Below are 15,732 nucleotides of genomic sequence, written 5' to 3'. Positions count from 1 at the left end.
CTCTCTCTCTCTCTCTCTCTCTCTCTCTCTCTCTCTCTCTCTCTCTCTCTCTCTCTCTCTCTCTCTCTCTCTCTCTCTCTCTCTCTCTCTCCTATTTCCAACTCAATGTCATCTCTCAGGCATCATCCATATTAAGTTTGTATCAGAAACACACATGTTGGCCTCGAGGGGTCTAATAAAACGTGATGAATCTCCTTTTTCAATGAACTGATAATCTACGTTCCTGAATCCTGCAGCTAATTCCAAAGTGAACGACTGCTCCGAGAAAACCCCGCGTTGAAAAGTCAACAAAGACTTCTATTTTTCTTTCTTTTAAAAGGTTTTTCTTGTAATCTTTAACAGTCGAGGCTTTGGTGCTTTCTCAAGAAACGCGTGGTGGTCTTCCCCTTTTCTTTCTTTGTTGTTTTCCCTCTGCATGGAGGTTGTATTTATATAAACTACATCGCCAGAAGTATGTGGACACCCCGGGCATTTCACTCACGTGTGATTGCTGAGCATCTCATTCCCAAACCATGGACATGAATTGCTGCTATAATAGCCGACGCACTTCTGGGAAATCTTTCTTCAAGGTTTTGGAGCTCGACTGCAGGAATTTGCTTCAATTCAGCCAGAAGAGCATTTAAGTTGATTTATACTTGTGCGTTAAGGAGTTACAGGGTAGCTACGCAGCATATATGCACAGAGCTGCTTTAGCTGAAGAGCCCCTGCTGAAAAATGGCGGCTACAGAGATACCACGTGGAAAGTGAAAGAACGGCGATTGGTCAGCTTCAGCTTCCTGTGTTTCTGATGCTGTGAACTGAATATTTCTACGTCTTAATGGTGTGTTGTGTTATGTGTGTGTATGCACCTTTGCTGTAGCCAAAGACACATTTCCATTGAAGTGGAAAATAAAGATTATTTACGCCCGTACAGAATTTTGTGAGCGAAGACAGCGTGTAGCAAAATGGAAATGCAGTTCTCCTCTCCTTTTCAGTGACACACATCGAGCCAACTCCCCTACACATGCGATCATCACTCTCCATCACGGCGAATCACAGAACGTAAATATGCCAACTGCTCTGAATAGTCTTGATACTCTCTAATGAATGAAGGCAGACCTTCCCACTGTCGCTGCCCGATCCCATGCAGTGCAAGCTGTTGGACACGGTTCAGGTTAAGACTCTGTGAAGTTCTTCCATAGAAAACTGGGACAAACTTATGTGATGACTTTCTTTTTGAGGGCCAAACCTACTGGATCTTGTGCAATAATTGCATTCATTGTAGTGCAATAATTATATTCACACTCTAGCAATTATTCATTTGACTGTTTATTTTAGAGCTATGGATGTATGTTTGCAGAAGTTGTTTTGTTTTTGTGGTATTTTTCCTGAGTGTCTTCAGGACCAGCGCTCCTAATTCCATTGTAAGGACAAGAAAGGCTTTCTATTCTATTGTATTCTATTTATGGACCTGACCTAGTCCATGATCATTATCATGTTGAAACAGGAAAAGGGTTTTACCCCACACGGTTGCCACAAAGTGGAGGCGCATTGTGGTGTCATAACATTTCCATTATTTGGAACCAATATGCTTTACCCGATCCATGAAGAACAGCCCAGCAGTACACAGGCGTCAGGCGGCCATATAGTGAAGAGAGCAGAGTGTTTTATCTGACGTTGAACCTCTTGAAAATGTCTTTTCTGGGTGATCTTATTACAGAGGAACGCTCAAAGGGGCACTGGCATACTTCAGCCTTTTTAGAGAGCAGGGACCCACATCTCAGGCAGGCTCCCCGGCGCTTAATCACAGTCTTCTGATTACACACAAAGGCAAGAACACTGAACACACACACACACACACACACACACACACACACACACACACACACACACACACACACGGAGAACAAGCACAGGCTGATTCGGTCTGCGACACCGCTCGGTTTGGAAACCTGGTTCAGTTCAGGGTGTTTTTTTATTTTTGGACATCACAGGGTGCACATGCAGCCCCGCAGATGAAAGCTACCGGGCCTTTTCCTGTAACGGCAGCACAAGCAGCCCTTTCTCATGTGAGCAGCTCTGTACATTACTCACATCCATTTCTGGCTCCGAAGCCATAACTGGAAACATTTTCAGACTAATTACCTACAGCAACGAGACATAGTTAATCACGGGGCTGAATGTAATTATTATAGGGTGACTTACTCCACAATTACATTAAATAATCCACTTGCTTCATAATTATGTTTATTAGGGTTTGTAATGGTGAACATTTTCAAGCTGGCATAAAAGAAACATCGACTGGTCTCCTCACGAACACTGACGCCGGTCTGAAGTCAAGTGTTGCGCCCAAATTCATTTTTTGGTGCTTCTATGTCCCTTGTTGATCGGTTGCTAAATGCAAAGAGGGCGGGTCTTATCTGGTATGAGCCTGTCAGAGGCCAATGCCAGCAAAAGGAAAGGAAAACAAATGCAAGAAAGCTGGCATGCTGCAGAGCAGTGAAAAGAAAAAGACTCTGAAGCAGCGTTTTGTTTAGTTTCTGTCTGCCTGCATATGTAAATCAAATGAACTGAAATGAACTCAGAGCTGTGACGTAAACGCCAGGCGGCAACCTCCGGGTCTGAAGAGCGATGCCATGAGGAAGTGCCTTAAACTTGCATCCTTTCTAACTGCAATCAAGCAGTTCAGCTTGTTGCAAAAAGAACCTTTGTAAATGACCTTTTAGTAAATTATGCTCCCATTTAGCGTAAAATAGACAATAATGCATGGTTTACTTTATATGTCGTGGCTTTGACTTTGTGATTGACAAAACCAAGATGGCGCCGGCCAAAACCGGCTCTCATATGCCGTCTATGGTTGAAGCCAAAAGACGACGTGAGGAGTGACAGAACGCCCCCCGGCAGGAGAACCCTACCTTTAATGTATGCAGTGACCTTTAGCTACCTGCTATGTGTATAGCCTCAGTCAAGGTGCCATCCATCTTTCATTCACCTCAACTGAAGCCAGACCAACTGACAAATTCAAAAATGTGTTTCCTGCTTTTAGTTGAGCTCCAATTGGTTCCAGCAGACTTCGCAGGTAAAAGTTTGCTTTTGCCGAACTTTAACTCGTGAATTTGCGTCGGCGACCGACACGACGAGTGTTGTCTCATGGCCTTCACCGCTTTCTTTGCTTACCAGCTACAAGTCATCTAGAGACCTGGAGACATGAAATAGGCCCGAGCGTCAGACCTTTCAGATTTGTTATTCATGTATGATTAGGACATTAAACACCGAGGAGTCTGGCACACTTTGCTAGTTGGATTTTGTAGAAAAACAAGTTTATATTCTTTAAACTAAGCCAAATCCCCAAAAATGTACCAATATGGAAACATTTAGCGCTAACAGGAAGAGGTGTACCTTGTATTATCATCATCTTTGTCATCGTCATAGTCATGCCTGGTCTCTGAAATCTCCATCTGAGCTTGGTAGGAGAACATCTGTTGAAATCAGACTCTTGCCTGCTAAGTCTGCCGTCTTAGCACACAACCACACGGTTCAGCATCCAGGAAGCTAATCCAGGCGCCTGGTCTTTCTCAACCAGGATTTCTGCAGGTGACAGACAATCTCACCCTCACAGATCCGTCTGCAGAGCGCGGCTCACTGGAATAAAAAAAGCTGCTTCCAAACTGCTAACAAGAGCGTTCTGCGGCCAAGTGAACTCACCCCAAACACAGCATGTAGCAAATAATTCAACACAAACTACTAACAGATGCGGGGGCACAATATAATCGTCATATGGATCCGATTTTGAACCAAACCCAACGTTTTGGTATATCCTGTTTAAAGCAGCGCTCTGCCCAAGTCTGAAACTACGCAGCAGCGGTAATAACAACAACTAGAAAGCCGAAGATTAGCCGTGACAAGATGTGTCCCTCACCCTGCGAGCATTAGAAACATTTTAGAGATTATATTTCATTATATGAGCTGTACGCCCACTCACCATCTGAGGCCATGTTACAGGCCGGTGGGTGAGCATCACGGGCTCCGAGCACTGATGTGCATCATGAGTGGGAATTAAGAAACGCGTATGCAAATGCTTTCATACGAGAGCCAAAGTTGGAAAAATGGAGACCAGAGTTTTATTTGTTATGATGTGTCTGATGGGTTCAGAGCAGGCGCAGTAGTGGTACACACGAGTATTTGTTTTTGAAAATGAAGGATGAAACTCAATACGACAGCATCCATTAGCTTCAGTGGTTGTTGCTACAGAAGATCCAAAAAGTGATTCAAGCCACTAAATTAATTCAAGACGAAGCTCAAAAAATCGCAACATAACCTAAAGTTGTGATTGGCTGTTTTACAGCAATGCTCTCAGGTAGTCGCATTATCTTTTACTGTTGTCATGTACAGAATTGCGTGAATTTATTTGTCAATAAATCAGTTTCATTTTGAATCACTTGCCAATTGGTAGAACTGACAAATCAACCAGGAGACTTTTATGGCTCTCCAAGTGGCAGTAACGCTCCAGTGGCTCACCGGGGACAAATGAGCGCTGTAGGCTCTGTTCCACCAACATCTGTTCCTCAATGGATGTTCTCGTGGTGGTTGGGGATATTGGGGAGTTGAAACATGCTCATGGCATTTTAAGTCCATATTTTATGATGAATAATTAGTTTAAGTTAATCTGAAAAGGATCTTGTTTTGGCCGTGCTGAATAGGACTTCTGCCACTCAGAAGAAAAGACAGAAGAAGCATCACCTTACACTGGAACATGTCTTGGTGAGGAGGACGGCTATCTAACTGTGACTCTTACTGTAAGTTAACCGGATTGCTTTTTATATGGTTCATGGTTTTGGAAGGCATTGACAAACAATGTCATCCTGGCATTATGCGGCACCGGAGAAGAAAAACGCTGCCATGGGTTATGTTTCCATTTAGTATGACATACTTGCTGATATTTAGTTTGATCAGAAGCAGGACGAGAGGTGGAGGGTTGACCTTGGTACTATACAGGACTGTTTCTGCCATAACCTTGATGATACAATCTCATGCTCAGACAAGAAAAGTGTCTGTTTTTTTCTCCAGCTCTAATGCAAAACTTCAGTATATGCTCGCCGGCCACATGGCCTATCATTCCCCCTATCCCTCTCCCTTCTTGCCTTTTTCCCCCCACGACACGCTCCACTCTAATAAAGACGAGACGCCATAAAAAATAATCTTTAGAAATGTAAAAGTGAGAGACGAATAGAGTGTGATCATGGTTCATAAAGCACACAGGCAGTAAAAGGCACTCAGGGAAGGCATTTAACGCAAAGGAATTCTGGTATCACTGCAAGGCCTTTCAATAAATCACACAGCACACCGGGGCTGACCTCCGAACACATAAGGGCACGCACACAAACATGTAGCAGCGTGTGAACACACACACACACACACACACACACCTACAACACATGTATGTCGGGAAAAGTAGAAATAAATGCTAAATGTCAATAATATTACTTTCTTCCTTCTGGAATCACAACTACTTACGGGAGACACATCAAACGTTCTTGAGAAAACATCTCTCCTCCCCCTCCCTCCCTCCCTCTCTCTCTCTCTCTCTCTCTCTCTGAGGGGTGCATGCTGGGAGACTATGATGTGGTTTTGGAAGTCCAGCGTCTCTGGTATTTGTACAGTAGTGGACATGAGGCTGCGAATACAGAGACTTCAAAGAAAATCAGATACAGCGGCAGAGAATGCTGTGAGGGTCTGGAGCCCACGGCCGCCATGTCCCCCAGCAGACCCAGATGTTCCGAGCAGACCCAGAGGTGCTGACCTCGCCCTCGCTGGGCTTTTGACGAAAGAACTCGACCCTCATCCTGGACTTTTTATACACAGGATGACGACGGCGCCATTACGACAGCGATGGGAGACATGAAGGAGGGATGAAGATGAAAATTCTCCAACTGCTGCCTGCCTGTAGGGGACATGGAGGCGGCTGCGTTCACCCTGCGACCAGGTGTGTGAGCTGGTCTATGTGTGTGCAGGTCGGGACACACTCCCAGCAGGAAAAAAAGAAAAGCAGAAAGAGTGAGCTTCATTTGTTCAGACTCAGAACCACAAATCTGTCACTGGTCAATTTCTAACGCACCTCCACCAGCATCGCCTCCACTTACTTTAAAGCACAAAAGGCCCCCGGTTTCAGCTGGAGGAGGAAATAAGACACTCATGTGGTGGTGAGCATACCACTGGTTGTCTCTTTTTCTGCAAAATTCTGAATTATTATAAATACAGGGCACCGTGTTTATATTTTTGGATTGCACCGGGAATATTTATGTACACTATGGTATTAAAGCTCATTGATGTTAAAATATATATATGTTTTTCTCTTATATTTCCCCTTCAGTTGCTTTGAGGCAGGACAATCACTAGCTCTTCATCGACACCATATGATGTTTAGTGAGTGAAATATGTAAACCCATGGTTTTCTTTTTTTACAGCTGCATCGTTCCATCAAATGGAATCACTCTACATTTAACCTGATTTATTTGGCGTTTTAAGAAACCCTGGCATTTCAATGGAATTTTAAACGAAGTCCTTTGGGTTTGATTTAGATTTGTGATGATTGAGGTCGGAAAGGTTAACTGTTTGTGTCTGTGTGTGTGTGTGTGTGTGTTAACATACTTTGGCAACACAAATCACACATTTCATGTGCATTTTTTTTCATCGAGTCAATAAAACACCACTGAAATACATTTAGATGAATTGTGAGAGGCTGCGTCTTTAGGAATCCAAGAAAGTTATTAGCCACTCCCAGCCAGAGGTCAAAGGTTAGGTCCAGTGTGTATGTGTGTGTGTGTGTGTGTGTGTATGTGTGTGAGAGAGCGAGAGAGAGAAAGAGCTGTGTGAGTTATAGCTCAGGTTTCCTTCCCTGACTCCCCATGCAGCTTGGCCTGCACACAATGTGTTGAGTGACCTCTAAAGGGTGGCCCTGTCACCCTGATGAGTATGTACACTACACTACACACAATACACACAACACACACAAAGAGAGAGAGACATATATGGCAGCCTTTAAAGAGTCTCGATTTACAGTTAGACCAATGCAGCGCACCACAAACACACAACAGGAAACAATTAGCATAAAAGCAGGAAAGTGTGAATCTCCACAGCAAAACAGTAAACCTGTGATATTTATGAAGCCAGAACATCACATCGCAAACTGCCACTACACTCCGTCTCCTCGCCTCCTCTGGGCTCTGCTGTGTTGATTGGTCTCCATCAGTGCTCATTAAAATTCCTGGGGGAGCGGTGTGATAAATATTTACGCGGCTGAGGACACACTCCACACACACTCCAAACACACTCGAGCGGCTGGATCTAACTGCCGATAGTGTTAAGTGCCCAGAAGGCTCTGGCAGTGAGAGAGATCCGCAGCCCGTCGCGTGGTTGCATACGTTTACTGTCAAGATAACGGGAGGAGGCCGTCCATTTATGGCCGTTAATCAAGGCTCAAACTTTGAGTTTCTGCGTGTGTGTCCAAGGATAGTCTTCTAATGTGTGAAGTTTATGGAAATGAAGAGGAAAATATCACACGTTTGCACATCTGGATATAAACGCATTTGCGGACACACACACACACACACACACACACACACACACACACACACACACACACACACACACACACACACACACACACACACACACACACACACACACACACACACACACACACACACACACAGTAACCACAGTGGAGCTGGACTCCTCACTACTGTTCCACTAAGCTGTTGCCCCCCCCCCCCTCCTGTATTCTATTATTCCTGCGGACGGGAAACAGATCATAATTCCTGGAGTCAGCAGAAAGTTGCAGACTGAGAGAGTGAGACAAGGAGGGAGGGAGGGTGAGAGAGCAGGGAGGGAAGAAAAGTTGTGTGTGTGTGGGGGGGGGGGGGGGCGCTCAGGTGACTGTTCACTTCCACTGAGGTCAAAATGAAACTGTGCAGTTAAGTCACTTCCAGTGAAAAGTGAAATGTGTGTTTAGTCTGTTTGTGCGTTTGTATAATGTAGTTTAGGTGAAGCAGCACTCCGCGTGTGTGTGTGTGATGAGTGTTTTTCTATCAGTGTTTCATATTTCAGGAGACATCAAAGGCGAACATAATTTCCCTTCTTTAAAAAAATCTTGAAACGACATTGTTTACAATCGTACTACAGAGAGAGCGAGAGCGAGAGCGAGAGCGAGAGCGAGAGCGAGAGCGAGAGCGAGAGCGAGAGGAAAAGGTCGTCCAGTCTTATCTTAATTGTTGTGTAATCTCGACAAAGCACTGGATGGTCTGTCTGGGCTTTGACACCCAGCCTCAGTGTTTTGATGTTTGTCGTCCACTCTGCTGAATTAAAATAACATCTTTCTCATCAGAATCAATGCTAACATTGCTAAATAAAGCTGAAGAAGAGGGTGCACAGGGCCTTCCAAGACAGGCAATTCATGTGGAAATGATTCTTAATTATTGTTGTGCAGACTGACACCAAATTGCCCTCTATGGTTACTCAATGTATTGCATAAGTGTGTGTGTGTGTGTGTTATCCTTGAGAAAACTACGAGCGTCTCGACTGACTGATGTCTGCATGTGGGAGTAATGGACATAATGCTATTCTGTACTCGTCTTCGTACACAACTTTGCTTCTGAGAATCACTGGTTTAGATCACTGGAGTACACTGGACCTGTTTGACATCCCGTTTGATTGTTTGACTGCGGTTGCAGTGGACACTTGTAAAGCCGTGGCTCACAGGTAAAATGTTATTATGCTCCACAGGATTGCTGAACTACACAAACCACAATAAAGTACAAAAATATGTTTTTTTTTTAGTTTTCTCTAAAATGTTGTAAATCTGGATTAGCACATTTCAACTTGATCTACAGCTTCACAAACCTGACTGTGTTCATTTGTATGAACTCAGGATTAAGCTGCACAATGAATCAAAATTGTATCGTAATAATTCCTACTGACATTTTTAATCGCAGGAGGCGTAACATTTGTTAAAAGGTGAAATGTGTGTTGAAAAACCATTTTAAATTCAATATTGTGATGCTGCAGAAATGTCTTGGCCTACACATCATATTCTACAGACTTAAGAAACCTTTATTTGGTACAGATCCGTAAAAATGAGCGTTCCCTCTAATATCGCAAATCATATCGCGATTGCAAGATAAGTCAAAGTAATGGCGATTAGAATTTTCCTCAAAATCCAAGAGAAAAAATGTGGACAAATATTGTGATGTAGATGTGTGGGAGAGATATATAGAGGGGAGTTATGATTGAAGGACAAACAAGCAGTGTAGCACACACACACACACACACACGCAAACACGCACACACACACAGGAGACGTGATATATGTGGTCTGATTCAGGCCTTGGCGGAGCTCTCGGCGTTGTCGTGGTTCCACACAAAACCTGCTGTCTGCAACTCTCAGCTCCCAACACACTATTTATTAGTCTCTCGCTCTTTTAACCTCAGCTGTTCTCTGAACATGCTAACGTAACGAGCAACCTCCTCCCTCCTCTCCGACTGTCGCAGCAATCACTCACTCTCTGCATCGCTCAGCGCTAACAGGAACGCTTTGTTCTGTATATTCTCATGCTCCAAACACAGTGTGGATCAAGCAGCGATGTGAAAGACTTGATCAAAGCCATTCAAATATTCAATATTCTTTCATAAATTAAAACTATAGTAGCTTTGGGTTCTGATAACTGTCTCCATTTTGGATTTTTTTCTGAAGCTAATCTTTTGTATCTCCTAGTTTTGTTGATGATGTTTAAGGTCAGGGGTTGCAGGACAAATCTAAGGGACCGTGAGACAATTAACAGGAAAGAATGGAAGAAAAAACCAGTTTGTCTTCTAACTTTTCCTGCGTCTTGTTTTTCATTAACATTAAACAATCAAAATTTGGCTTTACAGAAAATGTCATCAAAGGCTAAAGCATTATAACTGTTTTGAAACAGGTCTGAGTTGGCACTTATACCTCAAATATGGGTGATAATCTAGTTTACATAATCCAAACAAACAAGTTATTATCTCAAAACGGCTGCATCGTTTACTGCAAAAGCATCCTTCGCAAAATTCAGCCTTTAAGAATCCTGGAAAATAATCAAACACAAGCTGCTTCATATTGAAAACAGGGTGAAATCACTAACTCACTAACAGATTAAAAGTTGTGAATAGTTCAACCCAATTAAGAGAAAGCACATTTCTCACTTTCCTCTAATCGACACACTTCTCCCAAACAATTATCCTGGGGACATTTTCTTCCCTGGAAAGTGGGTCTCTCTCTCTTTTCATTGCTAAACAGTCGTGAATTCAGCATCTCATCAGTGAATAGAAATACGGTAGAAGCAGCCGGTACAAAGAGGGCAAACGGGAGAAAGCAGGAGGCTTGAATGGGCATGCCCATCGGTCCTGGGTCAATGGATTTCAATCCCTGCGCCCTTCCCTTCTTCCCTCTGCCTGTTGGTGTTGGGGGGGGGGTTGGATGACATATGGGGAGGAGGAGGGAACAGTCCTCTATAGGCTACATCTCCTCCAGAACGGCGTTTCCTCTCCGAGCAGCATTCCTCATTTTATCAGCCCCAATAATCTGCCGTTCTCCTCGTGCCCAAACAGGGAGAGCCGGGACCTGAGAGAGCGCGAGTGTGCCGCTCTCTCTCTCTCTCTCTCCCTCACACCGACTCCCTCTTTCTACGTCTGTCGCCTGGCGATAGAGTGATAAAGCCGGGAGAAAAACAGTGAGCTGTCTGTCGCGTAGGGGAAGCGGAATGTAACTGAACACACTTGTGCTTTACTTGAGTATTTCCATTTTGTGCCGAGTTAGACTTCATTTCACAGGGAAATATTGTACTTTAGACTCCACGGCAATTGGAATTACCAGTTACTTAGCAGATAAAAAAAATGTTTCACACAAAATATGTGAAGATCTACAAATATATTAGGAACTGTACTTTATTAAACAAACAACAAAACACAATATAAAATAGGTCAGGTGGAAAAGGAAGACAAGCAGTCACATGATCAGGCAAATTGTAGACGGACAGATTAGTTAAACTTTAGACGAGAGAACAAAGTTAGTTAAATGGTAAGTTATGGATTGGTAGGTTAGGTTTAAATTACAGACCGATTTAACAGTTGAACCACTATAATTGCCATTGTGCCACATTCACAGTTGTATTGTGCTATGAGGTGTTATTAGTGACATTGTGGGAGCATTCCCTTTCTGTTTTACCATCAAATACAGTGGTTTAGATCATCTAAATACACTTGTTTACGACCTGTCTAATTGTCTTGCTTGTGTTTATTGCCCAATTCAATCCACTTCAGTGAAGTCGGTGCAACTCAAGATTTTCTTCTTTTCACATTTGTAATGCAGGACGTTTTACTTGGAATGGAGCGTTTTTACATTGTGGTGCCGCTAGTTTTGCTTAAGTAAAAATATATAAATGTTTCCTCCACCACAGCTGCAGCAGAGGAGGAGGGAGGGAGGTGTGTGTGTGTGTGTGTGTGTGTGTGTGGGGGGGGGGGGGGGGGGGGCACAGTACGACGAACGAGCGAGCTCCGAGAATGATTGAGTGAGAAACAGAAATAAATTGAGCAAGAGCCAGAGAGTGGGAGAGAGAGAGGGAGGAAAGAGGGGAGAGAGGAAAAGGAAAAGTAATGCGACGGAGCAGCCTTAGGGTTACAGGAATGTGGGGGCTCCTGAGTTCAGGAGAGGGTGTGTGTGTGTGTGTGTGTGTGTCATATTAGTGTGTGAATACTGGGGCGACTGAAGGGAGCAGCCCCAGAATTAATTACCCAATCAAGATAAGAAGCCAGGGAAAGACATTAGAGAGGTCACACTACAATTAACCTCTTAGTCTAAACCTCTCCCTCGCTCTCTCTCACACACACACACACAATGAAAAAGTCATAGACCTGGAGGTCCATTGCCAAAAACGCAGTGAAGTAAAGTCACAGGTCACAGTTCGATATCACCTTCCAGCACTGACTTTCGCTGACCACTCAGCCCGATGTGCTTTTATTTTGAAGCATTTCCTGTATTCTGTTATTTTTGGGGAGGTGTAGTGAATCTACCTGTCCGGTTCCAGAAACCCTGGCAGAGCCGGCTTGTTTACAGTGGGATATTGAGTGAGTCGGGGGCTCGAGTGGAGTGGAGTCGGATGTGGTTCACACATTCCACCAGAGACTCAGATTACACTGCAGGAAACACCGGCCCTGCAAGACACACACTGCCTGACTCTGTGATTTATAAACACACCGCTCTATGGGAGACACACACAAACACACACACACACACACACACACACACACACACACACACACACACACTCTCGCAGAGACACATTAAAAAAAATCTCAGCGACTCGCTCTGAGCCGGTGCTACAACCTCCATCCCTCGCTCACTTTCCTCCTTTCCTTCCTGCCTTTCCTGTCATTCTCAAACTCTCAAACTCTCGGCTCCGCGTACGTTTTCTCCTTCTGTCGCTGATCACAATGAAGACACCAGAGGGATGACATCATCTCAAGAAGACATCGTTTTTATATATTCATGAGTTGGTTTCTCAAACTGACAAATATCACGGTATCCTGCATCCTAAAAAAAAAAGAAATCATCGAAAAGTCATTTAAATAATAAATTCAACCCTGCTACATTGACATGTTAATAGATAAGCATAAACATAAGCAACAGTTGCATTATTCTACATCTGCTGTATTTACATGGAGCCTTTTATTCACTAGCCAGTTCTGAAGTAAGGGTTATGGTTGAAGACACGCTTTCTGCCCACACTGCCTTCATTTTATACTTCTCCAACTACTTATGTTTATCAAATTCTTTGATTATGATTTTGAGAAAGCACGATAGGTGCCACACTTCAGTATCTGCAGGAGTAATATCCTGACACAACTGATGCTTCAGTAAAAAAAGCACGTCATGAAAATCAATAATGATTTCAGGAATTCAATGCAGAGCTGTATTTTTTGCAAATGAAAGAATGCTGGATTTAGTGGTATTGTTTTGCAATATGAGATTGTTTGACTGCACAACAATGTGATGTTGGCAGCTCTTCTTAAAAGTGCAGGGTTGGGTGAAATGATGATATACTGCGAGACTACTGTTTCTCCTCGCTGCTTCTATTTCTATGGCTTGTTGCACGTCAATGATGAGGACTCTCCCTGGCAGTATTGCACTTACATGTTAGAACAACCTTGATTTTTTTTCAAGTGTTTACTTTCTCTGAATTTAAAAAAGATTCTGCATCGTAAATCGCTGGGTTCGCTGACATTGCAAAATGTTATTTTGTATTTGCTGAGAGAAGATATTATCCATGTTGCCTGAACAAGGGGAGCATGTTATTCTTATTGGGGTAGGAAGCGGCAGGCTTTATGGGAAATGTAGTCGTTGTTCAAAAATGCCGCCTACAGAACCAGAACCTTTTGGCATTAAACTACAAAACAGAAAGCAGCATCATTTATAAGAATGCCAGTGCGATGTAGGCGAGCACTGGTCCCGGTTCAGCTAAGGGGTTGAGGTCTGAATCCCTGCCCAGACCCTCCCTTTCTCTCCCGTCTTGACAGTCCAACGGCCATGTTCCCCGAAGTCGCTCAGTGGAGAACTCTGGGTAATCAAGCCCAGCTGGGACTAGGGGGCAAAGACACAGGCTGACGTCGCTCACCCCTTTTCTCCCTCACCCTGTCAACAAGGCTCTCTCCCTCTCTTCTCTTTCCACCTCGTCTGGCAGGTTTCTCTCGTCAGGCCCAGCGCCGAGTCGGGGCTGGCTGATAGCGCAGGAATCCTCGGTGCTCCCTCGCTATCTCTGCATCAACGTATTACTGAAAAAGGTGCCGGAGACGCACCTATCCATCACACCGCTGACGCCGCGGTACAATTAACTGCATAGTATGCAAATGCAGGCGTCACAGAAACAACTCTCCGACCGCCGGATAGCCGCCTACAGCCTGAAGCAGAACCGGAGACGCCGCCTTCGCTTGGCGAGATCAGGCGTTCCTGCCTTAATAACAACCTACACCACTGTGTGTCACCATCTTTATCAATGCTCCTTTATATTCGTGCACCTTCATATCTAATGTGGCTCCACACTGCTGCCGTGTCTCTCCTGTTTCTCTCTGGCAGCAGCACCGGGTCAGTCTGTGTGTTGGACTGCTGAGGGCCCCAGGGTGGTTCCGCTCCGACGGTAGGAGGAAACTCCTTCAGGAAATACCAAACTGCCAGACACACACACACACACACACACACACACACACAATCTCTCTTTCTCCTACAAGCAGACTAAAGCTCCTGCACAAACCGCTCGGGTTAAGAAGCCCAGCACTCTTCTTCCAGTTAGTTTCAGCACAGGTCAGACGGAGTCGAACACTCTCAGGTAGTTTGCATTCTCAACCCTGTGGTGTGACACAACCCAGGGTTGAGTTGCGGCCAGGCTTTTTATTTGCATTAATTATAGCTCAATTAAATAATAAATCACGGCGGAGCCAGGTTTCTGCCCCTGAGAGGCCAACCTCTCCCCTCAGACTAGTAACAGTTGATAGAGTTATGTGCTTCCTGAAGAGTTAAAAAATGAGGTTAATTAGCATGCAGGAAGATAGACACTTTTGTACAGGATTTTACAAAAATGAACAAACGCTGCCGGCCTGCAGTGTGGTTGTACTTCAGCTTCTTTTTCCAAGCTTTTAGTTTGAATTTTAAGACTGTTACAGGTAAGTAAAGCTCCCTCTCCTCAACGTCAGGTTTGCAGAGGGGAAGATGGAAAGAGGAGATATGTGCATCCAAAAAAATTAATCATGTCCTCCTCCCCTGGCCTATTCAAATCCTTATAGGTTAGTGATGACGCAACATCGCTGAGACGTTTTGCATGCTGTTGATATGAGTGACGCTCGGCTATCTCTCTCTTTAGAGTCACTGTTCTCTGTAGATAAGATCCCTCAAATGTTCATATTTTCTGGAAATCTAAATGGGTTAAAACAAAAAAAATGTGAAGAGAGAAAATAAACCATTCACATGTAAATTAAGGTTGGAAAGAGTTGCAGTGTTTTCCATAATGCTATCATCCAATTTTGAAGTCTCGCACTCATATTAAATGTGACTGCTGGTGAGGTTGCCGCACTAGAATTAGGAAAAAGACACTTAATTATAGAATTATTTTGTAACAAGTCAACTTGCCATGTGCTCCCGGTGCAAAAAGCTCAGCTGCCACATTCAACTTCCCAAACCTCTGGTGAAGCTCCTCGTCGTCAGGTGTAAAGCAGCGAAAGTAATTCATGTATTATTAAATCCTAAACCTCTGCAGTCTTGTACTAGTTTTAAGGTCAGATAGTTTGCGGTGGCCTTATTGGCTTGGCTTTTGGAATTTTCCCAGATTACACAATATTTGGCGTGTAAAAGGTTTTCTTTTGCAGTCCAGCACTGTCTAACATGAAATATGTTGTGATTCTGACTGCAGTGTTAAATGGTTTTCAAAAAGCACTTATTTTTGGTCTTTTTTTTTTACACTCATTTCAAGGTTTTGTCTGAAATGCACCTCTAAGTCTATGCGTGTGTGCGCGCACATTTGTGTGTTTCCAAGCTGCAGCTCTGTGGCTGGCCGCAGGAAGGTCTAATCAGCAGCACGGCGTAGCTGCTACCTTCCCTTTCCCCTGGTGACCTCCTCCACACCCCTCTCCCTCCACAATAGAGATACCAGGATCACATTACAGACTCTGAGGGTTAAGGGTCAATCC

General features: G+C 44.0%; 1 protein-coding gene across 1 annotated transcript in view; it reads right to left on the bottom strand.

The window, feature by feature from the left end:
- Positions 1-15,732, bottom strand: part of gmds (GDP-mannose 4,6-dehydratase) — a 138,978-nt gene that overhangs the window by 2,439 nt on the left and 120,807 nt on the right. The window lies entirely within an intron of this gene.

This window comes from Pholis gunnellus (genome assembly GCF_910591455.1).
Source record: "Pholis gunnellus genome assembly, chromosome: 4".
NCBI lineage: Eukaryota > Metazoa > Chordata > Actinopteri > Perciformes > Pholidae > Pholis > Pholis gunnellus.
The sequence above is the reverse complement of the archived record's forward strand: the minus strand, read 5'-3'. Positions and strand labels throughout refer to the sequence as shown.